General features: G+C 44.7%; 1 long non-coding RNA gene across 1 annotated transcript; it reads right to left on the bottom strand.

Annotated features, from left to right (window-relative positions):
- Window positions 1–21,294: 21,294 nt before the first annotated feature.
- Window positions 21,295–27,394, bottom strand: LOC310660152. Its single transcript, XR_014503246.1, has 2 exons — window positions 27,218–27,394; window positions 21,295–21,483 (listed from the first exon to the last, which is right to left on the bottom strand). It is a non-coding gene; the product is annotated as an uncharacterized lncRNA (long non-coding RNA).
- Between the last annotated feature and the right edge of the window lie 495 nt (window positions 27,395–27,889).

Here is a 27,889-nt window from a genome sequence, read left to right as displayed (position 1 = left end):
GAGGGATCCCAGCCAGCCAGCCAACCCACCAGCCCTTGCTGTTGAGAAAGGACAGACAAGTCCCAGGACCCTGTGGTGCAGTGTGAGGAGGCATCTCTCTTTGGGGGTAGGGGGGCAGCTTAGAGACCAGGGGCTGCAGCTATGGCTGCCCAGAGGACTCCCAAGGAGAGGGAGAGGAGAGAAGGCTAAGGGAACCCTCAGCAAGGAAGGGTGTTCGAAAAAGGGTGAGGAGCTGCCAGCTCTGCAGGCAAGGGGTGACATAACTGGGCTCCCAAGCCCCACCGGGGTGCCACAGAAAGAATGTAGTTGGTCAAGGGAGCCGTGGACTCAGAAACGTTGACGACCTCTGGCCTAACTCCTTCCCAAGCCACATTTCTCAGTTAAGGAAACCTATGAAAGTGTGGAGGTAACGTTCCGCTTTGCGAAGGCAAACCTCCCACCAGACATGCAACAATATGTCAAGAAGCGTTACACCTGCTTTCCCTGACCTTCATGGCTCGAAAACAGGGTTTTCACCCTGACCTTTTGTCCTCTCACAATTTGTTTGTTAGACATATCGCTTGGCTGGAGCATGACCAGGGACGCAGACGTAATGAAGTATCTGGGAGGGGGGGATTTCTGAGGATAACACCTGCTGACACGTGTATTTGCTAATGCTGGAAATGTTCTTAGATGGAAATACGTTAAGTTCAGGGTGGTTTCACTACTGTTTCCAGTTGTTGACTTCTGCTAATAAAAGGAGCCTCAGCAGAGCTAGCCGGCAGCTTGCTTGGAGCATGCTTGCCAGTGTGCTTCTGCACAGCTCACCTGCATTCAACCTCCTCTCGTCTCCATTATTCCTACATGAAATAAATTGAAAATTCATCTTTCTCATGGGAAATCTAGATAATAGGGTTCTGTGCACTGGCCAGTTCATACAACTGCCCTGAACTTTTGTGTGCATCAAACGGGCAATGACACAGTGATCTGCATGCCATGCATGTTCAAAGCATGCATGGTGCAAAATGCAGTATTTGGGCACATATGCAGTGCCCTCCACTGTAAGCAGTGCTTTTTTTCCTGGGGAGATGCAGGGGTACACATATATTTTGTGAATATACGTTTTGCCTCATTGAGGGACAGTATTTCAAATTGAGTAGGAAAATGAGAGTATCCCTAAACATATATATATATATATATATTTAAAAAAGAAAAAAGCACTGGCTGTAAGAGGAAGGCACGCTTGGCAAATCCACACTGACCAACTCCCGCCCGGAAACCTATATCCCCACTGTGGAAGAACATGTGGATCCAGAATTGGCCTCCACAGTCACTTATGGAGTCACTGTTAAAACTGTGTTTATGGAAGACAATCTTACTCGGCTACGAGGCATCACCAAAGAAGAAGAAGAAGAAGATTGCATGCTATCTTTGTAGCAGATTTCCTTCATCTTGAACAAATGGCCCAGCAAAGGAGCTAAAGAAAGGTTCACTAAGAGTAAGCTTAAAGCAGATGGAAGAGGAAGAATTATAAACATGCTACAGAGAGAAAAGTGAGGTGAGTCTACACAAGCTAAACACCAGCCAATTTAGTGAGCAATAGTCTGAACAGGCACTAGTGAACACAGCTTATATTTTGTGCTGTTGAGTTCTTGCTGTATTGATGTTAGCCGTTGCCACTGAATCATAAACTGGTAGAGTTGGAAGGGACCCAGAGGGTAATCTAGTCCAAGCCATAGCTGTCAACTTTTCCCTTTTCTTGCAAGGAATCCTATTCAGAATAAGGGAATTTTCCTTAAAAAGGGGGAAACGTTGACAGCTATGGTCCAAGCCCCTGCAATACATGAATCACAACTAAAGCCTTTTTGACAGGTGGCTGTCCAACCTCTGCTTAAAAACCTTCATTACTTTCTGAGCCAGTCCATTCCACTGTCAAACAGCTCTTACTTTCAGAAAGTTGTTCTTAATTTTTTTTATGCTGAGTTCTCATTATATTTTCATTTTTATGATTTTGACCCGTATTTTAAATATGGAAGTATTGTAAGCCATCCAGAGAACTTTGTTACCGGGTGGTGGATAAATGCTCCGATGAATAAGTCCCTTTCAGGCTATTATAAGGTGAGAAATTGACCTGAAATTGGCCAGAGGTGCACCATGCCCATTTCTAAGATCATTTCAAGGTCAATGCGGTGAATTCAAAGAAATAATTTAAGGTTCTTTAAAAGGCTCGTGCCAATAGCGGGCTTTCAGAGAGCGTCCGAAGATGCCTGCTTGCTATAGCTCAATTGCAAGAAAATGATGAAAATTGTTTTAATTTCAGACTCTCAGTTCAGATGAGCCTCTCCATCGACCAGACTTTTAAAAATGCTGTTATTTTTAGGGCTTCTCATGAAATAATCTAAATTGGGACATGTTTGACGCTGGCTTTGCGACACTGTGAAAAAGCGAAGTCGAAAAGTTCTGCTAAGTAAGAATTGGGGAAGATGAATTATTTGATGAGTTCTCATTTTGCTAGATGTTCATAAGGCAATCAGAGGGTGATAATACAGTTCTTAAAACATAGTATTTGGTAAATTATTCTGACGCATGCCTTATGACTCATCCCGTGGTCTTTCTGCTTCTCAATATTCTTTTGGCTGTTCCTTGTCTTTGTCTGGGGCAGGTCTCTGCCTGTTTATTTCATTATCTGCCATCCTGAAGCGCTGTCCTTTGAGATCTGGAAACCACTGGAGGAGGCACAGCTCTATATTAACCAAAGATGTGAGCAGATGGGAAAGAGCAGATGTAGATAACCAATAAGTTGCTTGACCTTTCTGTGACAAAAGCCCAGCTGCCGTAAAAGTTATTTGAAGGGGTCCATGACTTTCATTGCTAAAGTCAGGGGGGTTTGTGCTGTGAAGTCACACTCCAAGGGGGATGTCTGCTGGGAAAACATAGTGGATTTACACAGGAACATGGAAAGTTGCCCTATTATTATTATACTGAGTCAACCTGTTGGTCCATCGAGCTCGGTATTGTCCAACTAATAGTTTCAAAGTTGTCAGAAACAATGTATTTCAACAAGAGATGGGGAGAAATTTAATTCAGTTTGTATCAATGGCAGAGCTACCTCACCTGAACTTTCCGAAGCAATTGATGAACTGAAAGGGCCACCCTACAAAATTTGAAATTGTCTGAATTTTGTGATACAATTTGTGATACAGTTCTCCATCCAAGTAATGTGTACAGAATGCATATACTAGGGTGAAATGTGCATCAAAATGTGTATAGTGGTGAAAATAGCATAAAATGCATTATAGTAGGGTGAAACTGTATGCAAAAAATGTATGCATTAGGTGAAATCCACACTAAAATGCTGGTGATTATATTATTCTCAACATATATATATAATATATATATATATATATATATATATATATATATATATATATATATTAAAAATTTTATAAATAATATTATACATACATACATACACCAACAGAAATATAAAATATCAATCTGACATGAAATGGACTTAAATCGGGGAAAATGAAAATTGGCAAGAAACCTAAGCTGATATATTCACCAATCCCTGCTATTAGCAAGCAAAATGCCTGGGTGAACAGGAATGCTTTAGAATTTTGCCTCAGCTTTAATAATAAGAACTTCCTTTTTTATTTCAGTACTCATAAGTGTTCATCCTATTTTCCACCCAACTCTTCTGTCTATCATCTTTCTCTCCCTCTTGGTATGAAATGCCATTTTATGAAGATCAGCGGATATTTGCATTTCTGTCACTTTTGGTTAGAGAACTGAAAAATATCTGATATAGGAGTTGGAACATATGGATTTTTATAATTCCCCCCTTCCCAAGATAACATTATGCATTTCAGAAAATGCAAAATTAGTTTGAATGAACGTCAGATTTTTAAGGTCCAGATATACAGTAATTAAAGAATACAGAACAGTAGCCTTTTGAAATATATTGAGTTATTTATTTTTAGAGACCCGACATTGCTTAATATAATAAATATCTATTTGAAGAGCAGTTGCTTTTTACTTTTTGTCAATGGCTTGGTCACCATCTCTCATCGCATAGTTACTCAACACTTGGGCTCCATTCAGACATTGGGTTTATTACATTATTTTTACTGATGTTTCTGTCCCAGTTTCCAACATTTCTTTTACACTGCAGTACCTGCTGTGACATGAAATGGTGGTCTTTTCATCAGCATACTGCCATTCCAGGGTAAATTTTTCATGGTGGGAAAGAACAGTTTGCTGGGATTTTGCCCCAAATTTTCTCATGTGAGCAGCACTGCCATGGGCAGGAAAATGGCAGGAAAATTAAAATGTGGAACTGTCACAATTTTCCAAGTTAATGAGGTTGCAAGCAATTTCCCCCCTGGAAACAACATGAAAAAGAGTGCTAAACTTCTGCTAGATTCTTCTATGTTTTCAGAAATGGCTTTTATGTCATCTGAAAGTTCACATAATACTTGAAAATTAACCGTTCTTGAAATGTTGGGAAGACCGGTAAAGGTAAAGTTAAGTCCAGTTGAATTTTACTGCAGACAACTTTCTGGGTCATGTGGCCAGCAGGATTAAACTGCTTCTGGCACAACGGGACACTGTGATGGAAACCAGAACGCATGGAAACACCGTTTACTTTCCCGCCGGAGTGGTACCTATTTATCTACTTGCACTGGCGTGCTTTCAAACTGCTAGGTTGGCAGGAGCTGGGACAGGTCAACGGGAGCTCACCCCATTGTGTGGATTTGAACTGTTGACCTTACAATTGGCAAGCCCAAGAGACTCGGTGGTTTAGACCACAGCACCACCCGTGTCCCTATTGTTGGGAGGACAGAATAAATCACCCTTGATTATTTCCTCCTGAAGCGTCCATTGAAACATAATGCTCTTTGATTTGATAAGACACTTGATCAGTGGTGTTTGTTCAGTCACCAAGTACACTTGGTGTAAGTGCCTATTTGTGGAGTGGAGTGGCCGGTGGTTTGCAGTCAGTGGGCTGGGGGGCTAATCTAGTCCCCTAAATGTTTCCCTGGTGCCTCTTTTCCAAAGCCTGCGAAGCTTTTGCCCAGCTTAGGGAGGGAGGCGCAATGCTCCAAAGGGTCTAAAAGCCCTCCCACCACCTTCCCAAAGCCTACCCAGCTTTCGGAAGGAGGCAGGAGAGCTCCAGCCTCTTGTCAGGGTGGGGGTGGGGAGTGGAAATGGGGTACATATTGCAAAAATGCACTTTCATAAGTGGTCGGTTGTGGCGTTTGCCCTCCTAGATGTGTGACATCATACAGGGTTCGTCAGGAAAGGGTTAACTAATTGTAAAATGACTAACCAATGGGAACCCACTGAGTTAGAGCTAGTGTGGTGGAGAAGTCAGTCTGGAGTTAGAGAAGAGACAGAGAGGATAAGTGTGGATTGGGCTAGTGTGGTGTGAGAGAGTGAGAGAATTTGTTAAGAGGAGTCAGTCAAACAGTTGAGATAATCAGTCAGAAGGTATTAGGAAGGTATAGGCCAGTAAAGCAGCACAAGGGGACGCGGGTGGCGCTGTGGGTAAAACCTCAGCGCCTAGGACTTGCCGATCGTCAGGTCGGCGGTTCGAATCCCCGCGGCGGGGTGCGTTCCCGTCGTTCGGTCCCAGCGTCTGCCAACCTAGCAGTTCGAAAGCACCCCCGGGTGCAAATAGATAAATAGGGACCGCTTACTAGTGGGAAGGTAAACGGCATTTCCGTGTGCTGCGCTGGTGCTGGCTCGCCAGATGCAGCTTGTCACGCTGGCCACATGACCCGGAAGTGTCTCCGGACAGCGCTGGTCCCCAGCCTCTTAAGCGAGATGGGCACGCAACCCCAGAGTCCGACACGACTGGCCCGTACGGGCAGGGGTACCTTTACCTTTACCTAGGCCGGTAAAGAAACTAAAGTTAAAATACTGACAGGAATATTATTTGTGAAACCATAAACTTGATAATGTTTATAAAATAAACTTATTTATTTGGTTCACTTTCACAACTGTCTGGACTCAGTGTTTAATAATAATAATTTTTATTTATACCCCACCCTCCCCAGCCAAGGCTGGGCTCAGGGCGGCTAACAAGCAATAATAAAAACAAGTTGAATGAATACAACTAAAAAACAAGATTAAAATTGTTGTTGTTTAGTCGTTTAGACGTGTCCGACTCTTCGTGACCCCATGGACCAGAGCACGCCAGGCACTTCTGTCCTCCACTGCCTCCTGCAGTTTGATCAAGCTCATGCTGGTAGCTTCAAGAACACCATCCAACCATCTCGTCCTCTGTCGTCCCCTTCTCCTTGTGCCCTCCATCTTTCCCAACATCGGGGTCTTTTCCAGGGAGTCTTCTCTTCTCATGAGGTGGCCAAAGTATTGGAGCCTCAGCCTCATGATCCAGTGAGCACTCAGGGCTGATTTCCTTCAGAATGGAGAGGTTTGATCTTCTTGCAGTCCATGGGACTCTCAAGAGTCTCCTCCAGCACCATAATTCAAAAGCATCAATTCTTCGGCGATCAGCCTTCTTTATGGTCTTTGTCCATGGAGTTTTCTTGGTAGGGATACTGGAGTGGCTTGCTGGTTCCTCCTCCAGGTAGATCACGTTTGGTCAAAACTCTCCACTATGACCTGTTCATCTTGGGTGCCCTGCTCGGCATAGTTCATAGCTTCTCTGAGTTATTCAAGCCCCTTCGCCACGGCAAGGCAGTGATCCATGAAGGGGAAGATTAAAATACAACAATTAAAATATTGAAACATTAAAATATTAAAATGCAGCCTCATCACAGGAGGAGAAAGGAAAAAGAAAAAAGAAAGAGGGGGAGGGAATCAAATTGGCTCCAAGCCAAAGGCCAGGCAGAACAACTCTGTCTTGCAGGCCCTGCAGAAAGAAATCAGATCCTGCAGTGCTCTGGTCTCATGAGGCAGAGCGTTCCACCAGGCAGGAGCCTGTGCTGAAAAAGCCCTGGCTCTGACTGAAGCCAATCTAACTTCCTTAGGGCCTGGGACCACTAGGGTGTTGCTATTTATGGACCTTGAGGCTCTCTGTGGGGGCATACCGGGAGAGGCGGTCCCGTAGGTATGAGGGTCCTAGGCCGTGAAGGGAGAGTAACGGGTTGGTGGCAGCGGAGAAGCGAGCCCAGTGGTGGCACAGGGATCAATAGACTGTTAAACGTCTGGGGACCCTGTGTGATCGCCACATCGGTTCACATGGAACATGTGGTGGCAGCTTCGTGTGCTTCCAAAGCCTGTGTTGGTGTCCCACCACAAATAGGAGTCTACTGCCAGCCTAAATCTCTGAACTCATCTTCAGATTTCCTTTCTTCTGGCTCCGTCAGAACCCCCTAATGCATGGCATATGGAACACGTCCTGCTGCCAATTTGCTTATTGGGAGTTCTCCATCTTTTCCTCTTCCTTTGCTTCTAATTCTCTTCCAGACTCTCAGCTTGAGATCTTTAAAAAAGGAATAAAGTGACACCGCTAATTGCTCCAATTAGAGCTACTGCTGTTAAAAAGCAATTATGACGATACATTTCGAAAGGGGGGAAAATATTATTTTCTCGCAGTTAGCGGAGGAAAAAACTGCTCCACCATCTTTACATTACAGAGACTGACTATGCTGTGAAGTTTACACAGGCCGAGAAACAGCCTGTTTTCTTAAATAAAGGCGAGGGATGGCTGGATGAGTTTTAACAGCTGAAATGCTTCCTAGCTTGGCGCTTAAGAACAAGTCAGTAGAGCAAGAGATGCTTAATGTCAGGGTCATGGGTCCGAGCCCCACATTGAGCAGAAGAGCCAGCGTGGTGTAGTGGTTAAGAGCGGTAGTCTCCTAATCTGGGGAACCGGGTTCGCGTCTCCGCTCCTCCACATGCAGCTGCTGGGTGACCTTGGGCCAGTCACACTTCTTGAAGTCTCTCAGCCCCACTCACCTCATAGAGTGTTTGTTGTGGGGGAAGAAGGGAAAGGAGAATGTTAGCCGCTTTGAGACTCCTTAAAGGGAGTGAAAGGCGGGATATCAAATCCAAACTCTTCTTCTTCTTCCTGCATTGCAGGGGGTTGGACAAGATGAATCTTGTGGCAGTGGCGGAGCTTCATGCTCCAGCACCAGGGGGCAGAGAGCAGGTGGGGCGGGACTGGCACACGTCCCGGGGGGGTGATGCACTACCCACAGGGGCGTGGCACCCAGCATGGGGGGGGTGTAGCCGCAATGGCACCCCACCGGGATCGCACTGCTGGGGGCAGTGCGCTCCCCCCACACTCCTCTTCCTCCGCTACTGCCTTGTGGTCCCTTCCAACTCTACAATTCTATGATGTTATGAACCAGAAAAGTCCTCCAGCAGTCATGGGGATCTTCCAACCTGTGGGCAACAAGCCTCTGAATTTGGTTGGTGGGGCCAACTTTGCCCACCTGCCAGGCACCTGATGTCATATGACATCAGGCATGGAGATCTCTTACCTCTGGTCGAAGCACTAAGCACTAAGATAAAGACTGCTGTACAGTGCTAAGACTGGAGAGTGACCTATTAAAAGAGTAGGCAGCGTTTCTCTAAGTGCTAAGCACTAAAATCAGACATAAGAGCCAAGCACCACAGCACTAAGATGAGAAATAAGCCTCTAATTTCTCTAAGACATTATAAGAAAGCAGCAGGGACTTATATCTCATCTTAGCACTGTGAAACCACCTGATGTCATATGTTTCTTAAAAGGCGCTGGGCAATGGCTTATCTCTCATCTCAGTGCTGTGAGATCTCAGTGCTAAGAAAGCAAGGGCTTCAGCTTGGATTTTCCACATTCCACCTTAGCATCAGGACCACAACATCACAGGTAACTGTGTAGCTTGATTTTATCTTGCTCACATGAACTTCTCTCATTGTGATGGAGTAGACCACACCTGAAAATTCTGGTATGATCATGGAAATCTCCACTGAAGACACTTGTAGGTTGTTCTCAATGGCCAGGATTAGGAATATTGCTTCTGCTCTCCCATGCTTATATCTGTAAGATGTCTCCCACCCCGTTTGAGTTGTCTAGTTCATGTCAGGACAATACAGCTGATGGGAGAGTTGGCTGGGAGAAGCAAGGTCTACACAAGTGCTTTCACCTAGTAAATATGGCTGGGGTGACCTGTTAGCAGATAAGATGCTTAGATCTTTCTGCGAAACATTTCCTTTCCTTGGATTCTGTTGCAAGCACCTAGCCAGAAGCATTGGAACCCGATCTCTGGACTGAATTTATAAAAGTCACATTTTAAATCATCCTCAATTAGGAAACACACATGCTTTGAACTGAAAATGAGGCCAGCGGAGGGGAGGGGAGAGGGATGTTATTTCTGGCACAAAGTATTGCTTGCCATTCTATAACCTCATTCATTTTCATAGCCTTTGCCTCTTTCAATATGGCTATTCAGTGCTTTTTTTCCTAAATAAATAATGCTGTGATGACATTCAGTACTGTAGAATACTCTAAGAACTATTATGGAACATTTATGGAGCAATTTTGGCACCATAGAGAATTTCATCAAAGTAGCAGAGTTCTACACCCTTGTTTCAGTTCTGTGTCGTCTTCTACAATGGTGTTACACAAGGTGATGGTCCACAGACTGGTGCCATTCCACGAGTGATCAGCTACTGTTTTCTCTTTTTTGAAAATCATTTTTATTTGATTTTACAATATAAATTTATAGCCATACCAAATACACATCCATATAAAGAGATTACGCTGAATCTCAAGACTTTCCCCCATCCCCTCCATGGTCCTATTGTCAACATTTTCAACTGCACATTATTTTGTAGTCTATATTTTATATCTATCCATATTATCCATAGTATTTGTTACATTACAAGTGAGATTAAAATCCTGCTACTGTTTTCATCTGCTTGTAGTGGTCTCCTAAATAAATTATAAACTTTTCCCATTCTTTCTTGAATTCCTTGTCTTCTTGGTCCTTGAGCTTTCTTGTCAGTTTTGCCATTTCAGCATAGTTTAAGCTTAGTTTGCCCTTCCTCTCTGGTAGAGACTATTTCTTCTTTCTATCTTTGGGCTAGTAGCATCCGTGTTGCTGCTGTTGCATGCATTAAAAGTCTTTCCTGCTCCTTTCGGATGTTGGTTAAACCACTGAGCCTAGGACTTGCCGATCAGAAGGTCGGCGGTTCAAATCCCCGCGATGGAGTGAGCTCTTGTTGCTCGGTCCCTGCTCCTGCCAACCTAGCAGTTCGAAAGCACGTCAAAGGGCAAGTAAGGTAAACGGCGTTTCAGTGCACTGCTCTGGTTTGCCAGAAGCGGCTTAGTCATGCTGGCCTCATGACCCAGAAGATGTACGCCAGCTTCCTCAGCCAATAAAGAGAGATGAACGCTGCAACCCGAGAGTTGGTCACGACTGGACCTAATGGTCAGGGGTCCCTTTACCTTTACCTACAATTCCTAAAAAGAAAGCTTCTGGGTTGTTGGGTTTTTTTTACAAAAGTTATTTTAAACATTTTTTTCAGGTCATTATACAGTGGTACCTCAAGTTACAAATGCCTCAGGTTACAAACGCTTCAGGTTACAAACTCTGCTAACCTGGAAGAGTTACCTTGAGTTGAGATGTTTGCCCCAGGATGAGAATGGAAATTGTGTGCTGGCGGCACAGCGTCAGCAAGAGGCCCCCTTAGCAAAAGCACGCCTCTAGTAAAGAACAGTTTCAGGTTAAGAACGGACCTCCAGAACAAATTAAGTTCATAACTAAAGGTACCACTGTATATCATTTCCCAGAAAGCTTTTATCAGCTACTGTTTTCTACATCAATCCTTCAATCCTTTCAAAACTCTGGGCTGCATAGCTACCAATAGAAGAACATGTGTGGTCAGACACGGAGGATTAGCAGCTCAGACAAGGTACTGGCATGTTAAACTGGGTCAACTCTGCACTCCTGCAACTTCTCACTGTCCAGAGGAGAGGGCTATGCATCAAAGTATCTAAAAAGGGGTTAAACACCCATTGAAATGGGTAGCAGTTACTTCTCAGTAGCCGTGCATAAGGTTGGGTTACATTGCTGTGAACCAGATTCACTTGTGCTCAACAGAATGATGGTCAAAAATCCATGCAGAGATTTTGGATTTGGAACAGATGCATATTCATTGCTGAGCTGAGAAAGTAGCAGGAGATCACACCTTCACTCTGTCCCTTGGAATCCATACAAAGCACTTCCACTATTCAATAAAGTTTAGCACTGGGAAATCTTTTCTGCCACACTCTTTGAATTGCTTTGCCTTCATTTAATATGGATTTCAGGGGCATGTAATTCTACAGCTGCTCTAGGTTTTCACACATTTATCTCAATGCAAATAGAGCCCCAATAAAGCACATTTATGAACAGTTGCAAGATCTGGTTCACAAGAGGCAGCTGCATATACAGTAGCTTGGACGGAAATTCAGTTTGCTACTAAACAGACTAGAACAGTCTGAAACAGAAATAACATTTCACTTGGCTGGACTCATCCAAGGATAAGGATTTTCTGAATCCAGGGCATAGTTAAGGAGGTTGGGATTTGAAGGCAGATCATAACTTTTGGCCTGATTCACATACAAACACAAGAAGAGTCCTGCTGGACCAAGCCCAAGGTCCATCTGGTCCGGCATGTTGTTCTCACAGTGACCACCCAGATGCCCACGGGAAGGCTGCAAGCAGAATCTGAGTGCAATAGCAGTTTTTAGCAGCTGGTATTCAGAAACACACTACCTCTGCCATCCTGGATAGCTCAATTGGTTAGAATGTGGTGCTGATAATGCCCAGGTTGCAGGTTCGATCCTCGTCTGCAACAACTCATTTACCTGCATTGCAACTTGGTTGGACTAGAAAAGAAAAATCTGTTCAAATGCCCTCAAATCCAAAGCTAGTCATTGACACCAAGTTAGAAAGTTTCTGCTGCTTCAATTGACACAAAGTACCCAGTCCCATGGACCGCAAGAAGATCAAACCTCTCCATTCTGAAGGAAATCAGCCCTGAGTGCTCACTGGAAGGACAGGTCCTGAAGCTGAGGCTCCAATACTTTGGCCACCTGATGAGAAGAGAAGACTCCCTGGAAAAGACCCTGATGTTGGGAAAGATGGAGGGCACAAGAAGAGGGGGATGACAGAGGACGAGAACTTTTACCCCTGAAAAAGAGGACGTGTCCTGGAAAAAGAGGACACATGGCAATCCTAACCTACAGCTCAAACCTGGAGGTAAGACTAGTTGGGTATTGTCTGAGCCAGTGGGCTCACATAGATGTGGCTGTTTAATATTGTATTAAATGCATTCTGCATGATGTCAGGGACTGTGCTGAGGAGGGCTGCAATGAGGAGGAATGGTAGGAGCCTCCCTCTCCCTCTGCTCCTGATCCTCAAACTTCCCAGGAGCAGGTGGACAGTATAGATTTGGAACAGTGGTTTGCAGAGGGACATAGGTGAGAAGGCAGAAGCTGGGAAATACTAGATGGGGAACAGCTAGGAGAAGAAACACTGGGAGAGAGAAGGTTAACAGATTCACAGTCTCTGGACAGCATTCATCCACTCTCCCCAAGGTCAAGAAGAGTTCAGAAAGTCTCAGAACAGAAAGCGCAGAGGGTACAAGCTCCGATTACAAGATGTAGAAGTGATGTAGATTAATAGGGACATAAGGGGAAGCCTTGGGACGCTGGTGGCGCTGTGGGTTAAAGCCTCAGCGCCTAGGACTTGCTGATCAAAAGGTCGGCGGTTCGAATCCCCGCAGCGGGGTGCGCTCCCACTGCTCGGTCCCAGTGCCTGCCAACCTAGCAGTTCGAAAGCACCCTCGGGGGCAAGTAGATAAATAGGGACTGCTTACTAGCAGGAAGGTAAACGGCGTTCCGTGTGCTGTGCTGCCTCACCAGATGCAGCTTGTCACGCTGGCCACGTGACCTGGAAGTGTCTCCGGACAGCGCTGGCTCCCGGCCTATAGAGTGAGATGAGCACACAACCCTAGAGTCTGTCAAGACTGGCCCGTACGGGCAGGGGTACCCTTACCTTTACCTTTAAGGGGAAGCCTTAATTGGGAGCACCGCTGTTCTAGGAGATGGGTTCTTTGTTCTCTCACTGTGATTATTAAAGTTTCCAACTGGTAAGAAGACTCCTGTTCCTTTGTTCTGCTTATCTACTGCCATGGAGGGAGGAAGCTGATTGCGTGGTGAGTTCCCGCTCCCCAGCAAGGAGAAATAATGACACAGGACACCAAGTAAAAGGTTAAATGGGCAAATTAGGCCACAACTTTATTGATTTATGGAATGAGAGGTATTGGCTTAGGCATTGGTCCTATCGACTAACCGGCTCCAGCCTGATTGCATGAAGACCGGCATGGGTTAACACCAAAAGGGGGAGTCCTGCTGAGGCACGTCAACTAGGAGCTCCCCCGGGTCACCGCTCGGGGGCGTGCCTTAGGCCCACACCTCCATAGGTTTCAGGCAGGGCCACGCCCACCTGGAATCCTTTAATGGACTACCCTTAGCTCTTGGGGGAGGTGATGGCGTTTCCTCCCCCCCCCATCTTCTTAACCCCTTCTTACCAATGCCTAACTGCTAATACCGAGTAGTTGTGATGAGTTGCTACGAGGTAGGTGAAATTGCCAATTGGGAAAAATTCTTAACAGGCCCCTTGCAGCGACCGACCGAAGCCCATAGCAAAGTCAGGAGCCTACCTAAAGAGAGGGAGGGTGGGAAAATCAGCTGGCTGGCGTGGCGAAAAGACGGCGAGCCCCGGCCGTGCCGGCCCTAAATAGGGCAGGCCACGCCCCACGCCCCCCGATTGGCTGGCTGGTGTGGGCAACGTGGCCAGGATTCCCTCGGTCTCGCGGGGGCTGGCTTCAGCCCCTGCACATGTGGGATGGGCGTGAAGCCCGCAACCCCACCTCCTCCCCAGGATCAGAAGTGGCTTTCCCGGAGCCTGACAATGTGCTCGCTTCACTTTGTGGACCTGAGCTCAGTATTAGCATTCAGAAGTTGTTATGGGACTTTACTGCGGTCAGATGCAATTCATGATAAACCCAGAAAGTGTGGGGGATTAACACTCTAAAGTTTATGCTACGCCGCCTACCTAGACATCTCATTCATTACAGACCCAGGGTTTTGTATAAGAGAAGCAGAGGGTTGAGCAAGGAGGACCTCCACTGCCATTACACACACCACAAGCATCCATTTGAATCACAGATCTTACGCAAGCGCTGCAGTCTTGTCAGCCTCTTCTGTCTTCCCTGGCGCAGCTTGAGTGACAGCTTGCACGGTGCGCTCATGATGACTGATTGACAACTTCATTCCCTATTTGGTGCATCTGGCCCCAAAGGGGGAGGGGAAGCATCTTGCCATCTGCAGAGTAGTCTGCCTGATCTGTCCCTTATTGAACAGAATTGAAATATTTCCCCAGGTCTCTCATTAAAAGCTTCTGTTATAGCTAAAGTGGTACTTTATGGATTTATGACATGCCTCTTTGGCCGCCTGTCTTGAAAATGAGGCAAAATCAACAGACATTTTCCTCTCCTCTGATGGATATTATAAAAGCCAGGTTGTTTCCACCCCACCCCACCCCCCAATATATATAATTACATCCACTTGTTTATTTAAGAAAAAATAAATATATAAAGGAGTGATAGGGGCCCTTGGTGGCTAATTGCTTTTCAGCAGGCACAGAAGCATCAACAGGAACCTGTCAAAATAACTCTCTACCTTTTCAGACAAGTTGATGTTTCATTAAGCAGAGGATAATTATTTTCGGGGGGTGGTATTTAGGGGTGTGTGAAGGGACTTTAAATCTCATCAGTTGTAATCTTTCTCAGTTTTGAAATGTTAACTAGTTGATTAATTTTCGTACTGTGGCAATCTATCGTTTTAAATGAATGGACAGAACTTCCCTCTCCTAGGAAGTTTGGAAAGTTATTTTCTTCTGCACAGAAAGGACCACCACAGTTTGGCTTCTCTGTCGGTGATGAATCTGGGTACCTTGATTCTAAAGAAATCTTGAGCTATAATGATTGTTGAATAGCTTGTCATTTTAAATGAATTGTGTCCTGTGAGGGGATCGAACCCTAGTCCCATCATTTTTCCACTGAAATAATTCACTAGCTACCCCACTAGAGTAGTTCAATTACATTGTAGCATCATACTAGAGACATTCAGTGGCGGAGGAACCCTCTCTATCACCCGGGGCAGGACACCGAGGGGTGGGGCAAACCGCCCGGCGGCGCACGCATGGCATCCAGTATGGACACCCATAAGGATGGTGCACGCGAGCAGCAGCCCATACGGATGCTGTGCGAGCAGCGCCCATACTGACTGTGTGTTGGGTTGAAATAAACGACAGACGAGTGACAAGTGTCATACGGGAGGCATCTCTCGAGCATATCTCAGAGAGTCCCTTTTATTGAATATTACAGCATTGCCACGTATGTGCTTGTTGCTGATTAGTTAACACAAATCATACGCAAGGGTTGCATATAGACATTAATCATCAATAGATTAAAGGTTGGGAAAAGAACACAGAGTTGGACAGGTATGAAAACCTCCCTATTAAACAATTACTAATGATTGATATACTCCTTATTAAACTAGTGATTGATATAGCAAAACTTAAAAAGGCATAACCATCGCATTCATAGATGTGGCCAACCATGCATTAAGAACAGGTCAGGGTACGATGTTTCATGAACTCAATGTGAACTGAACATTCTGGGGTGGGTGAGGACGGAATGCTTCAGCTCATGTGCAGAAGCAAAACCTCCCATCATCTCCCCCTTTCTTTTCTTTTTCTTTTTGCAAGATGTTGCTATGTGATTTCGGGGTGAATGGGACAAGAATACTTCGGGATATGTGGTTTGCCAGCGCATGCGCGAAGTAAGTCTATGTGATTTCAGGGTGAATGGGAGAATACTTCAGGATACGTAGTTTGCCAGTGCATGCCCGAAGTAAGTCTGTCCATATCTCCCTTATTATTTACTGTTGGTGCTGCCACTTCGCCCTCAGGCACTCTAAAGCTGGGGGGAGGCAGCAGACCATCTTGTTACCCCCCAAGTGGTACCCGGGGCAGCCCACCCCCTCTGCCCCCCTCGTACACCCCTGGAGACATTACTGGTGGGGAAGAGTGGTGGCTGCCATCTTTTCTTCCCCAAAGGTTCCCTGCTGTCTGAACATTTTTGTATTTTATCCCCCAGCCCCAAATATTTTATTTTCCCATTCCTGTTTCCCTTCTGCTACCTGCCATTTTGATTTCTGCTTGTTGTTATGAGCTGGCTCAGATTTAGAATAACCTCTTCCTGAAATGAACAGTACACAATACTGAGTTGGATGAACAAACAGTGTAACCCAGGGTTAAATAAGCTTCCTTTGTTCCAGAAAGGCAGGGGTTATTTATTTATTTATTTATTGTTTTAAAAAAATCTTTATTGATTAAAAGTTTACATATCTATACAAACATTATATGCTATCTCTTTACATATGAAGAAAAAGAAAATTATGTAGAGAATAGAAAATTTTTAAAGGAACAAAAAAGAGGGGGGGGGAGAAATAACAAAGATACGAAGTAAAAAAAAACCAAAAGAGGAAAAGACAAGACAAGACAACATTATTTACACAATAAAAGTGTTCATCAACACAATCCTTCTCATTATACTGTAATATAAACATTCTTTTTAAACACAGATTTGTATTGCATAATATCATTTCTTTCTACTTTGTATATATTCTTCTAATCGTTTTCTTTACAAATATCACTCAATTTCTGCTAATATGGAATTATTTGTACAATAAAGTTTTACACAGTTCTTGAATATTATCCATTCTCTAGTTGTTTTTTGTTTCGATGTTCCTCTAAGGTTTTACCATGTCTCCCTAGCATTCTTTAGGGTTGCTATGTCTGGATTTCTCTGGACGTATCCAGAATAATGCAGTTGGCAGCAGTGTCAAGGCAAAAATCAGGTAAATGTCTTTGAAAATCTGGACGTATGGCATCGCATGTCGGCACTGTCGTTTCCCCATGAAAACGGATTTTGCCCCCAAAGTGTGTGATCTACCCTGCCTGCCTTTTCACAGAAATAATGTGTAAGCGTTTTATGTCCGTTTCCAGTCTCTTGAATGGAGATTGTTGGACACTGAGGGATTGCCAAAGTGCAGATTCATTCTCTGTGAAAAATACCAGCCATAGAGTCACAGATTTAACTTGGGATAATGCTAGTAGATGATACCCTACAGTCCTCAGTTCCTGATGGCTTCCTTCCTGCAGTTCATAGCACTAAAACCAATAATAGCTTTCCAGATTGAAAGCATGTAGGTTATAATGACAGACCCTCCAATTTAAAAGGAAGGACTTCCTACTTTAGGCTGGTACTCTTTTTGGATTATGTTTACCATTGCATGGAATCTTCTTTGTATAATTCAGAGTAAGTAGGAATGGACAGATCTACCACATTCCAGTTTTCTCTGTTTTCCACTTTTCCAATCAGATATTCAGTTCACATTTATTTGCAGTAATTTCTGATTGATTGATTAAATCTTTATGAAAGTTCTTCAGCATTTTAGCGTGAACATATTTTTGTATGTCATTTGACACATACTCAGGTTTTTGTTTTTAAAAATACTCCCCTTAATATAATTTTGTATGTTACTTTCTATGTGTATTTTTATACACAGTGCTTGGATGGAGAACTGCAAAATATGGAAAAGAGTATTTGACAGGATGGCTGCGTTTTGGTTTTCATTTAATTTTGGAAAGTCTGCTACGTTCTCCTAAAAATGTGAACTGAATTGAATGCCTTGCGCATCCTTAACCAAAAGCTCAGAATGCATTTTGACAAATTATTTTTCATTAGGAAAGTTTTCTTGCAACATAAATATAGCAATATCTGACTATGAATAAAAACGGAACATTGATACCCAGCATAGTTTTGCCAAACCTAGAATGGAGGATGACATAACACAAAGGGAATGAAAACCAGCTGTCCTATTTTGCTGCAATCGTCCAGGGATACAGAAAGTATTTCAGATGTGTGATTCTGGCGTATAACAATAAAACGAAGGAACCACAAAGGCAGCATAGTGCTGCATGCTCCCCATTTCTCAGACGGATGAGAAGCTCACTCCAGGGACAGCATATCTTTGGTTTGGTTCCTTTTGGAAGCAGAGAAGGCTGGAGACTTACAACATTTGTGTCATATTTGATATACAAAGTGAGCATACTGTAGGTGGAGTTCATTTACTTCTTTGCATTTATAAAAATAACATCAGAACCACAAATCATTAACAACAACAACAACAACAACAACAACAACAACAACAATAATAATAATATATTATTTATATCCTGCCCTCCCCAGCCAAAGCCAGGCTCAGAGTGGCTAACAACAGTAAAATAATACAACATTATAAAATCAATTCATTATAAAATCAGTTCAAATCAAATTGATGGCAACCATTGGGCTAGAGTTCTGTGAAGAATTACCAAAGGAGGGGGTCCAAAGGCCTGGTGGAACAGCTCTGTCTTGCAGGTCCTGCGGAAGGATGTCAAGTCCCGCAGGGCCCTAGTCTCTTGTGACAGAGCGTTCCACCAGATCCCGCAGTGTGATCCCACAGTGAGGACCCCGTAAGGAGTCTCGCCGTGGCATTCTGTACCCGCTGGAGTTTCTGGGTCAGTCTCAAGGGCAGCCCCACGTAGAGCGAGTTAAATAATCAAGTCTGGAGGTGAACGTTGCGTGGATCACAGTGGCTAGGTCAGGGTGAGAGAGGTAAGGAGCCAACTACTTAGCTTGGTGGAGATGAAAAAATGCCGCTTTTGTTATAGCTGCAATCTGCGCTTCCATGGAAAGGGAGGTGTCGAAGATTAAACCCAAACTCTTAACGGACGGTGCTGGCACTAATTGTGCCCCCGCAAGAGGTGGGAGTTGCCCCCCCAATCCCATATTGTCCTTTCCCAGCCAAAGGACCTCTGTCTTTGAAGGATTTAACTTCAACTGCCTCCCACGTAACCATCCAGCCACAGCTTCCAAACATCTGGTCAGTGTGTCTGGGGCCGAGTCAGGATGGCCATCCAGCAACAGATAGAGTTGGGTGTCATCAGCATACTGATGGCAGCCCAACCCAAAACTCCGGACAAGCTGGGTGAGGGGGCGCATAAAGATGTTGAAAAGCATCGGGGAGAGTATCACACCCTGTGGCTAGAATTTCTTCTTCTTCACCCTTACAACCATCCCAGGAGGTGGAACTTCCTATCATCTTCCTTCTCCTTAGTCTTAGTGTTGCCCCTCCTAGAAGTCAGCAGGGGGGAGGATGGGGCAAAAGTAGAATTAGTTGGCTCTTCCTGTCATTGGGTCTGACGCCTTCTATTGTTGGCCTCTCTGTCTTCTGCCCTATCAGTCCAATAGGCACTGGTTACTGATCAAAGGAAGGTCTGAAGAAATAATCTTAATCTTAAATCCCTACCTGTACTCATTGTACACATATGACTGCATATCATCTGATCCATCCACAGTAATTATTAAGTTTGCAGATGATACTACCATAAAGGACCTAATTGCAGGCAGAGATGAAACAGCGTACAGTGGGGAGGTTCAAAAAGTATCTACATGGTGCTTAGAGAACAACTTGCATCTAAATATTAGCAAGACAAAGGACTTCCGGAGGAAGAGAGGGGAACAACCTGCCCCATTGTATATCATGTGTGTGTGTGTGTGTGTGTGTGTGTGTGTGGAGAGTCTCCTCCTTTAAATTCCTGGGAGTTTACCTACATCTAAAGCACAGCTTTAAAAACTAAATAACCTAACTCATAATTCTGAAAAATGCTGCACGAGATACTTTAAATCTATTTTTTTTCTACTAAGAAACAGAAAGAAAAAAATGCACCACCAAGAAATAGAGCAACCCCCCCACCCATTATTTTTCTTAACTTTCTTCTTCCCTCCAGTTCCACCCCCCCCCCAGACCTCCATCTCTTTCTCTGGACTGCTGGACACACTATCAGAAGCAATCTATGTATCTGATTTATTACATCCAGGAGTTAACAACTCTGTGATAGAACCAGACCCTGCCTGATGACATCAACAAGCCGCTTTTCCTGAATCTCAGTCTTTGACATGCTGCGGAAACTGGCAAACTGATAGACCACATATAAAGACATTTCTCCTTCTGTGCTGATTTCAATATGATAATGAAAGCCGGTAGTTTTTTGGCCTGCTGATCCAAAACATATGCTTAGCATGGGGATTAGAATATTTTAATAGGCTAGGAGGACTCAATAGCTGCCTTAAGGAGGGGGCTGGAATGACAACTCTCTCCCAGAGCAGCAGACCTTGCAGGTGAAATTATTTCTCAGCGCTTGCTTGAAAGTTCGGCTTTGGGTGACTAATAATAAGGCTTTAATGGGTGTTTAATATGCTTGAGATTTACAGTATAGCCCAGCAGCAATGAAACGAAGGTGCTCAAATTAAGCAACTGCAGCCTGGCATTTCATCTCATCTGCACAGAATAGGTTTTTTAAATTTATTTTTAAAAATCATATTTTTATTTTGAAATGTAGAAATATTATACCAGAATTCCAAAACACAGAATGAATGCAATATTTGATCTTCCTGTTATCCACCCAGCACTTCGTCATAAAATGGCATCCACCCACCCAGGTGTTACATCCCTTGAGATTCCCCAAGTAATAAGAGATCCATACATCATCTGAATAGCCTCTCCTCCTCAGGGAGGGGAGGAGTTGTGAGCAGGAGCCATTTCCTGCTTTGGCAAGGGGTGTTCCGCCCCCTGCCCTACTGCTCTCGCTGCCGTGCCACACCCCCAGGTGGCCAGCCAATCGGCTGGAGGCTTGGAGGCGGGGTTTAGCCGCTCAAACGCGGCCCGGCAGCGTTTCTCAGCCATTGTGCTGCTGTTTAGGCATTGGAATATGGTTGTGTGTTGGAGGGCAGGGTGTGGCCATCGCCTACCCCTCCACTTTATGGGTATTCCGTTAAAGGAATCCGGCGGTCGTGGATCCTGTCCGACGCCCTTGCTAGTGGCTAGGGCCATGGCACGACCCCCGCTGACATCAGGGGGAGCTTTCAGTTGTATTTGCATCAACAGGCTCCTCCCACTGGTGGTTAACCCTTGATAGACCCACCCCTCCCTGAGGCGGTGGAGTCACGCTCTGTTGTTTTATCCAATGCCTAAGCCAATGCCTCTCACATGCTGTAATCAATAAAGTTGTGGCCTTTTTTAGCCCATTAGCCTAATATACCGTGTCCACGTGTCTTTCTTATCCTCAAGCGGGTGGTGGGTCCTTGAATCACAACTAAGGAAGCCCTGCTATACACAACCTCAACCTTATTCACTTTTTATCTTTTCATATAAACCACTTTTTGTTGACCGCAAGGGTCAAGGGGCTGTGGAAAAAGTGATCTTGTTCATATTCCATTTCGGTTTTCCATCTTTACGCAGTCAGCCTCTTGTTTCCTTAAATGTCTGCCTTATTATTCTGATATTTCATATTCATTTTGGTGCTCTGAAATTGAAGCAAACTTCTACAGAGAGAGGGAGGGAGGGATAGAGAGAGAGAGAAGACAATTAAATTACAAATTTATTTATTTACTTATTAAAAAGTTGGTTCTTACAATATTTACAATCCATTCTTTTGGGAATCTCCAAAGCAGATGCAAATAACGGCCCGTTCACAAATATGTTTTGTTTTGATAAGTTTTTATTAGATCTCAGGAGGGATGGAGGAGAATTTCAATTCAGTTCTTGTTTATAGGTGAATCAACCATAGTCACACTTTCCAAAACAATACATGAAATGTGTGTATATCTCAGGCATTGTATATCTCAGGCATAGGCAAACTCGGCCCTCCAGATGTTTTGGGACTACAACTCCCATCATCCCTGACCACTGGTCCTGTTAGTTAGGGATGATGGAAGTTGTAGTCCCAAAACAGCTGGAGGGCCGAGTTTGCCTATGCCTGGTCTATCTCATTAAACTTAGTGCATACTCAAACGAGTGATTTACAAGATGTGCATCATGTGTTTGCCATTTAGGGATGATCCTTTCTGCCCAACAGACATAAGAAGAGAACCAGATCCTGCTATAAACCTTGTTGTTCTTACATGCTGCAATATATATATATATATATATATATATATGCTTTCGTAGATTTTCACGGGTACAGGAATGCAGGTTTTGGTGTCCTCGGGTGTCTTCCCGTGTAAAAGTTGGGGTGTCTAGGCGACGTTTCGACGAGGTCTCACTCGTCATCTTCAGGCTGGTGCTTTCGGCTTCTTGTTACTGGAACAGAGCAGGATCTCAGTGTTTGAGTTCCTATAAATACTGTTGAGGAGGTGTGGTGTATAGCCTCCAATGTTCTGGGCAGAGAGGAGGTTCCCAGGCTAGTGTGCCTTTTCTTCTTTTGTTCCTTAATTACTTGAGGGATATCTTGAGTGATTTCTTGAGTGATTTCCTGAATCCCACTTAGGTGGGTCATTAGGTGTGGATTAGTTGCTAAAGCCTTCGTGTCTTGAACTCTTGAACTTTGTGAAGAGTTTTTCTGAGAAGATGGCTGTACTGCACTTGGTTGTGCTCTGGCTTGGCTTCGTGTATAGGGGCGAGCTGTGGTTTTGTGGCCTGTGCCAGCCAGATCTGTGTAGGGATTGCAGGGGGGTGCAGCATCCGGAGGTGCCACCCTGGTTTGGCTACTGGATGGTGTCTGTAATTTATCTGTGGAGAGGGTCTGGGTTTGGGTCTGGTGTGGTTGATTGGTGATGGCGTTCTGTGTGCCTCTGGATTTGGTGTCAGATTTTGTGGGGAGGGCTAATTTCCAGATGTCTGGCAAGCGGGATGTGTCGTCACGCTTGTTCATGTTGTGAGGGTGTTTCTCTATCTCGATGGCTTCCATGATTATTCTCTTGTGGTGATGTTCCATGTTAAAGAGCAATTTGGAATCTGCAAAATTAATTTCGTGTCCTGTTTCTTTCATGTGTTGGAAAAGAGAGGAAGTTTTTTCTTCTTTTTTGACGGCATTCTTGTGTTCTGCGATCCGTGCATTTATTCGTCTGTTTGTTTGTCCAATGTACGTGGCTGGGCAGACTTTGCAGGGTATTTCATAGACCCCTTGGTTTTCCAACTGAATTTTATCCTTGGGGTTTCTGAGGATATTGGCTATTTTTTGGTTGGTGCAAAAGGCTGTTTTGATATTGTGTTTATGGAGGATTTTGCTAATTTTATCTGTAGTGCCCTTGATATAAGGAAGGAGGGCTATGCCATTGTTTTCTTCTGTGTCTTGGTTTTTGGGGGGTGTTTCTTTTTGGATTAGCTTCGTAACCCTGTTTTGCTGGTATCCATTGGCAATTAACACATTTGAGAGATTCTGTAACTCAGTTGTCAAGTGGTCTTCGTCAGCCAGGCGTTTGGTTCTGGAGATGAGAGTCTTGGCTACGGAGTTTATTTGTGCAGGGTGGTGGTGTGATTGTGCATGTAAGTAGCGGTTGGTGTGTGTTTTTTTCCGGTAGATAGTGTGTCCTAGGGAGCCATCAGGTTTTTTGTAGATTAGGACGTCAAGGAAGGGAAGTTGGTTGTTGGCTTCTATTTCCATAGTGAATTGTATTTTGGGGTGTAGGCTGTTGAGATGTGTGAGGAAGCTATCCAGTTTTTCCTTCCCGTGTGGCCAAATTACAAAGGTGTCGTCAACATATCTGAGCCAAAGTTTGGGTTTGTGTTCTGACTTGTCTAAAGCATTGGTTTCAAAGTGTTCCATGTACAGGTTAGCGATGACCGGTGAGAGGGGTGATCCCATAGGTGCTCCTTCTATCTGTTTGTATCTTTGTCCATTGTGGATGAAGTACGTGTTGGTTAGGCAGTGGTTGGTCAGGTCCAAGATGTATTCGGGGGGATATATATATGCTTTCGGGGGGATATATATATGCTTTATATGTATATATATATATGCTTTATATATATATATATAATGCTTTATATATGCTTTATATATATATGCTTTATATATATGTATTCGGGGGGATATATATATGCTTTCGTAGATTTTCACGGGTACAGGAATGCAGGTTTTGGTGTCCTCGGGTGTCTTCCCGTGTAAAAGTTGGGGTGTCTAGGCGACGTTTCGACGAGGTCTCACTCGTCATCTTCAGGCTGGTGCTTTCGGCTTCTTGTTACTGGAACAGAGCAGGATCTCAGTGTTTGAGTTCCTATAAATACTGTTGAGGAGGTGTGGTGTATAGCCTCCAATGTTCTGGGCAGAGAGGAGGTTCCCAGGCTAGTGTGCCTTTTCTTCTTTTGTTCCTTAATTACTTGAGGGATATCTTGAGTGATTTCTTGAGTGATTTCCTGAATCCCACTTAGGTGGGTCATTAGGTGTGGATTAGTTGCTAAAGCCTTCGTGTCTTGAACTCTTGAACTTTGTGAAGAGTTTTTCTGAGAAGATGGCTGTACTGCACTTGGTTGTGCTCTGGCTTGGCTTCGTGTATAGGGGCGAGCTGTGGTTTTGTGGCCTGTGCCAGCCAGATCTGTGTAGGGATTGCAGGGGGGTGCAGCATCCGGAGGTGCCACCCTGGTTTGGCTACTGGATGGTGTCTGTAATTTATCTGTGGAGAGGGTCTGGGTTTGGGTCTGGTGTGGTTGATTGGTGATGGCGTTCTGTGTGCCTCTGGATCTGGTGTCAGATTTTGTGGGGAAAAACAGATCCCACCACCTATCTGGAAAAAACCACCAAATCCAAAATAAAAGCCTCTCCTATCAGTGAAGAAATCCAGCTAAGAATCATCCCCAGAGAAAAATCATCCAGATGCCCCAAACTCTACGGCCTCCCCAAGATACACAAAGAAGGAACACCACTCAGACCAATAGTCAGCTCCATAGGCTCACCTCTACAAAATCTCGCTAAATTTCTCGCCAAGCAACTTCAGCCCTATGCAGAATCCATCTCTTCACACGTTCCAAACTCCTTCCAGTTCATAGAAACAATAAAGAAGCAAAACCTACAACCCAATGACCTACTTGTGAGCTTCGATGTTGTATCTCTCTTCACACAAGTGCCCATTAATGAAGCCTTGACAGCCATTCAAAACAAATACAATCCCCCCGAATACATCTTGGACCTGACCAACCACTGCCTAACCAACACGTACTTCATCCACAATGGACAAAGATACAAACAGATAGAAGGAGCACCTATGGGATCACCCCTCTCACCGGTCATCGCTAACCTGTACATGGAACACTTTGAAACCAATGCTTTAGACAAGTCAGAACACAAACCCAAACTTTGGCTCAGATATGTTGACGACACCTTTGTAATTTGGCCACACGGGAAGGAAAAACTGGATAGCTTCCTCACACATCTCAACAGCCTACACCCCAAAATACAATTCACTATGGAAATAGAAGCCAACAACCAACTTCCCTTCCTTGACGTCCTAATCTACAAAAAACCTGATGGCTCCCTAGGACACACTATCTACCGGAAAAAAACACACACCAACCGCTACTTACATGCACAATCACACCACCACCCTGCACAAATAAACTCCGTAGCCAAGACTCTCATCTCCAGAACCAAACGCCTGGCTGACGAAGACCACTTGATAACTGAGTTACAGAATCTCTCAAATGTGTTAATTGCCAATGGATACCAGCAAAACAGGGTTACGAAGCTAATCCAAAAAGAAACACCCCCCAAAAACCAAGACACAGAAGAAAACAATGGCATAGCCCTCCTTCCTTATATCAAGGGCACTACAGATAAAATTAGCAAAATCCTCCATAAACACAATATCAAAACAGCCTTTTGCACCAACCAAAAAATAGCCAATATCCTCAGAAACCCCAAGGATAAAATTCAGTTGGAAAACCAAGGGGTCTATGAAATACCCTGCAAAGTCTGCCCAGCCACGTACATTGGACAAACAAACAGACGAATAAATGCACGTATCGCAGAACACAAGAATGCCGTCAAAAAAGAAGAAAAAACTTCCTCTCTTTTCCAACACATGAAAGAAACAGGACACGAAATTAATTTTGCAGATTCCAAATTGCTCTTTAACATGGAACATCACCACAAGAGAATAATCATGGAAGCCATCGAGATAGAGAAACACCCTCACAACATGAACAAGCGTGACGACACATCCCGCTTGCCAGACATCTGGAAATTAGCCCTCCCCACAAAATCTGACACCAGATCCAGAGGCACACAGAACGCCATCACCAATCAACCACACCAGACCCAAACCCAGACCCTCTCCACAGATAAATTACAGACACCATCCAGTAGCCAAACCAGGGTGGCACCTCCGGATGCTGCACCCCCCTGCAATCCCTACACAGATCTGGCTGGCACAGGCCACAAAACCACAGCTCGCCCCTATACACGAAGCCAAGCCAGAGCACAACCAAGTGCAGTACAGCCATCTTCTCAGAAAAACTCTTCACAAAGTTCAAGAGTTCAAGACACGAAGGCTTTAGCAACTAATCCACACCTAATGACCCACCTAAGTGGGATTCAGGAAATCACTCAAGAAATCACTCAAGATATCCCTCAAGTAATTAAGGAACAAAAGAAGAAAAGGCACACTAGCCTGGGAACCTCCTCTCTGCCCAGAACATTGGAGGCTATACACCACACCTCCTCAACAGTATTTATAGGAACTCAAACACTGAGATCCTGCTCTGTTCCAGTAACAAGAAGCCGAAAGCACCAGCCTGAAGATGACGAGTGAGACCTCGTCGAAACGTCGCCTAGACACCCCAACTTGTACACGGGAAGACACCCGAGGACACCAAAACCTGCATATATATATATATATATATATCCTGACCCTGTTTAGAACGTTGCAAGAACTGAAAGCGAAGTAGGAAGGCCTGAAGCAGTGTTTGCTGTGCTGTAACTCAATAAAACAGAATTAAACAAGAGCAAACAGCTTAGGAAAAAAACAAGGAGAAACCTAGCATTTCTAAATTAGTAGCTCAGAGGCATAAAGACAGAATCGACTGAAACCACATTTTGGCCGGCTGCAGAAGGTAAGCTGTCTAGTTGGCAGTGTGACAGGCAATGCATGTGTGTGTGCTTTCTTGTGTGTGCATGTCCATTGTCAAGAAAGAGTGCATCAGGTCTGATTCAGATAAAATCATGCAGTGAACAGACCTTAACCCCCATCCCTACTGATGCAACCTTTGGTCGGACAAAATAAAGGACAGGTCAAGCAAAATATGGGACTGGTCAGAGGGGAATTGGAGGGCTAAAAATCACTTTACCTGTTGCAGAAATGACTTCAATCCATTACAATGACTCCAAGTCTCCACGTCTCTGCCTCAGACCCACCTGCCTCTGTCCACGCAAAAACTCTCTCTCTTCCCGCTGCTCTTGACCAGGAAGCAGAGAACTTGCCAGTCAGGCACGTGTCTCTGCCAGGGTCCTACACAAGAGTAAAGGTAAAGAGACCCCTGACCATTAGGTCCAGTCATGACCGACTCTGGAGTTACGGCACTCATCTCACTTTATTGGCCGAGGGAGTCGGTGTACAGCTTCCGGGTCATGTGGCCAGCATGACTAAGCCGCTTCTGGCGAACCAGAGCAGCGCACGGAAATGCCATTTACCTTCCCGCCAGAGTGGTACCGATTTATCTACTTGCACTTTGACGTGCTTTCGAACTGCTAGGTTGGCAGGAGCAGGAACCGAGCAACCGGAGCTCACCCCGTCACGGGGATTCGAACCACCGACCTTCTGATCGGCAAGTCCTAGGCTTTGTGGTTTAACCCACAGCGCCACCAGCATCCCACATGAGAGTAGGACGATCCGAACAGTGCAAACCCCATCTTTCGCTCTGTAAGTCCAACCCACTCCTACCTCCTCTGCCTGCTCAAAAACTCTCCCCCCCTTCACTGGAACCCCCCTTTTCACTCTCTGACACACACCCCGGTCACTC

Source organism: Podarcis tiliguerta (genome assembly GCF_965153285.1).
Source record: "Podarcis tiliguerta genome assembly, chromosome: 11".
NCBI lineage: Eukaryota > Metazoa > Chordata > Lepidosauria > Squamata > Lacertidae > Podarcis > Podarcis tiliguerta.
This window is presented reverse-complemented; position numbering and strand designations above follow the sequence as displayed.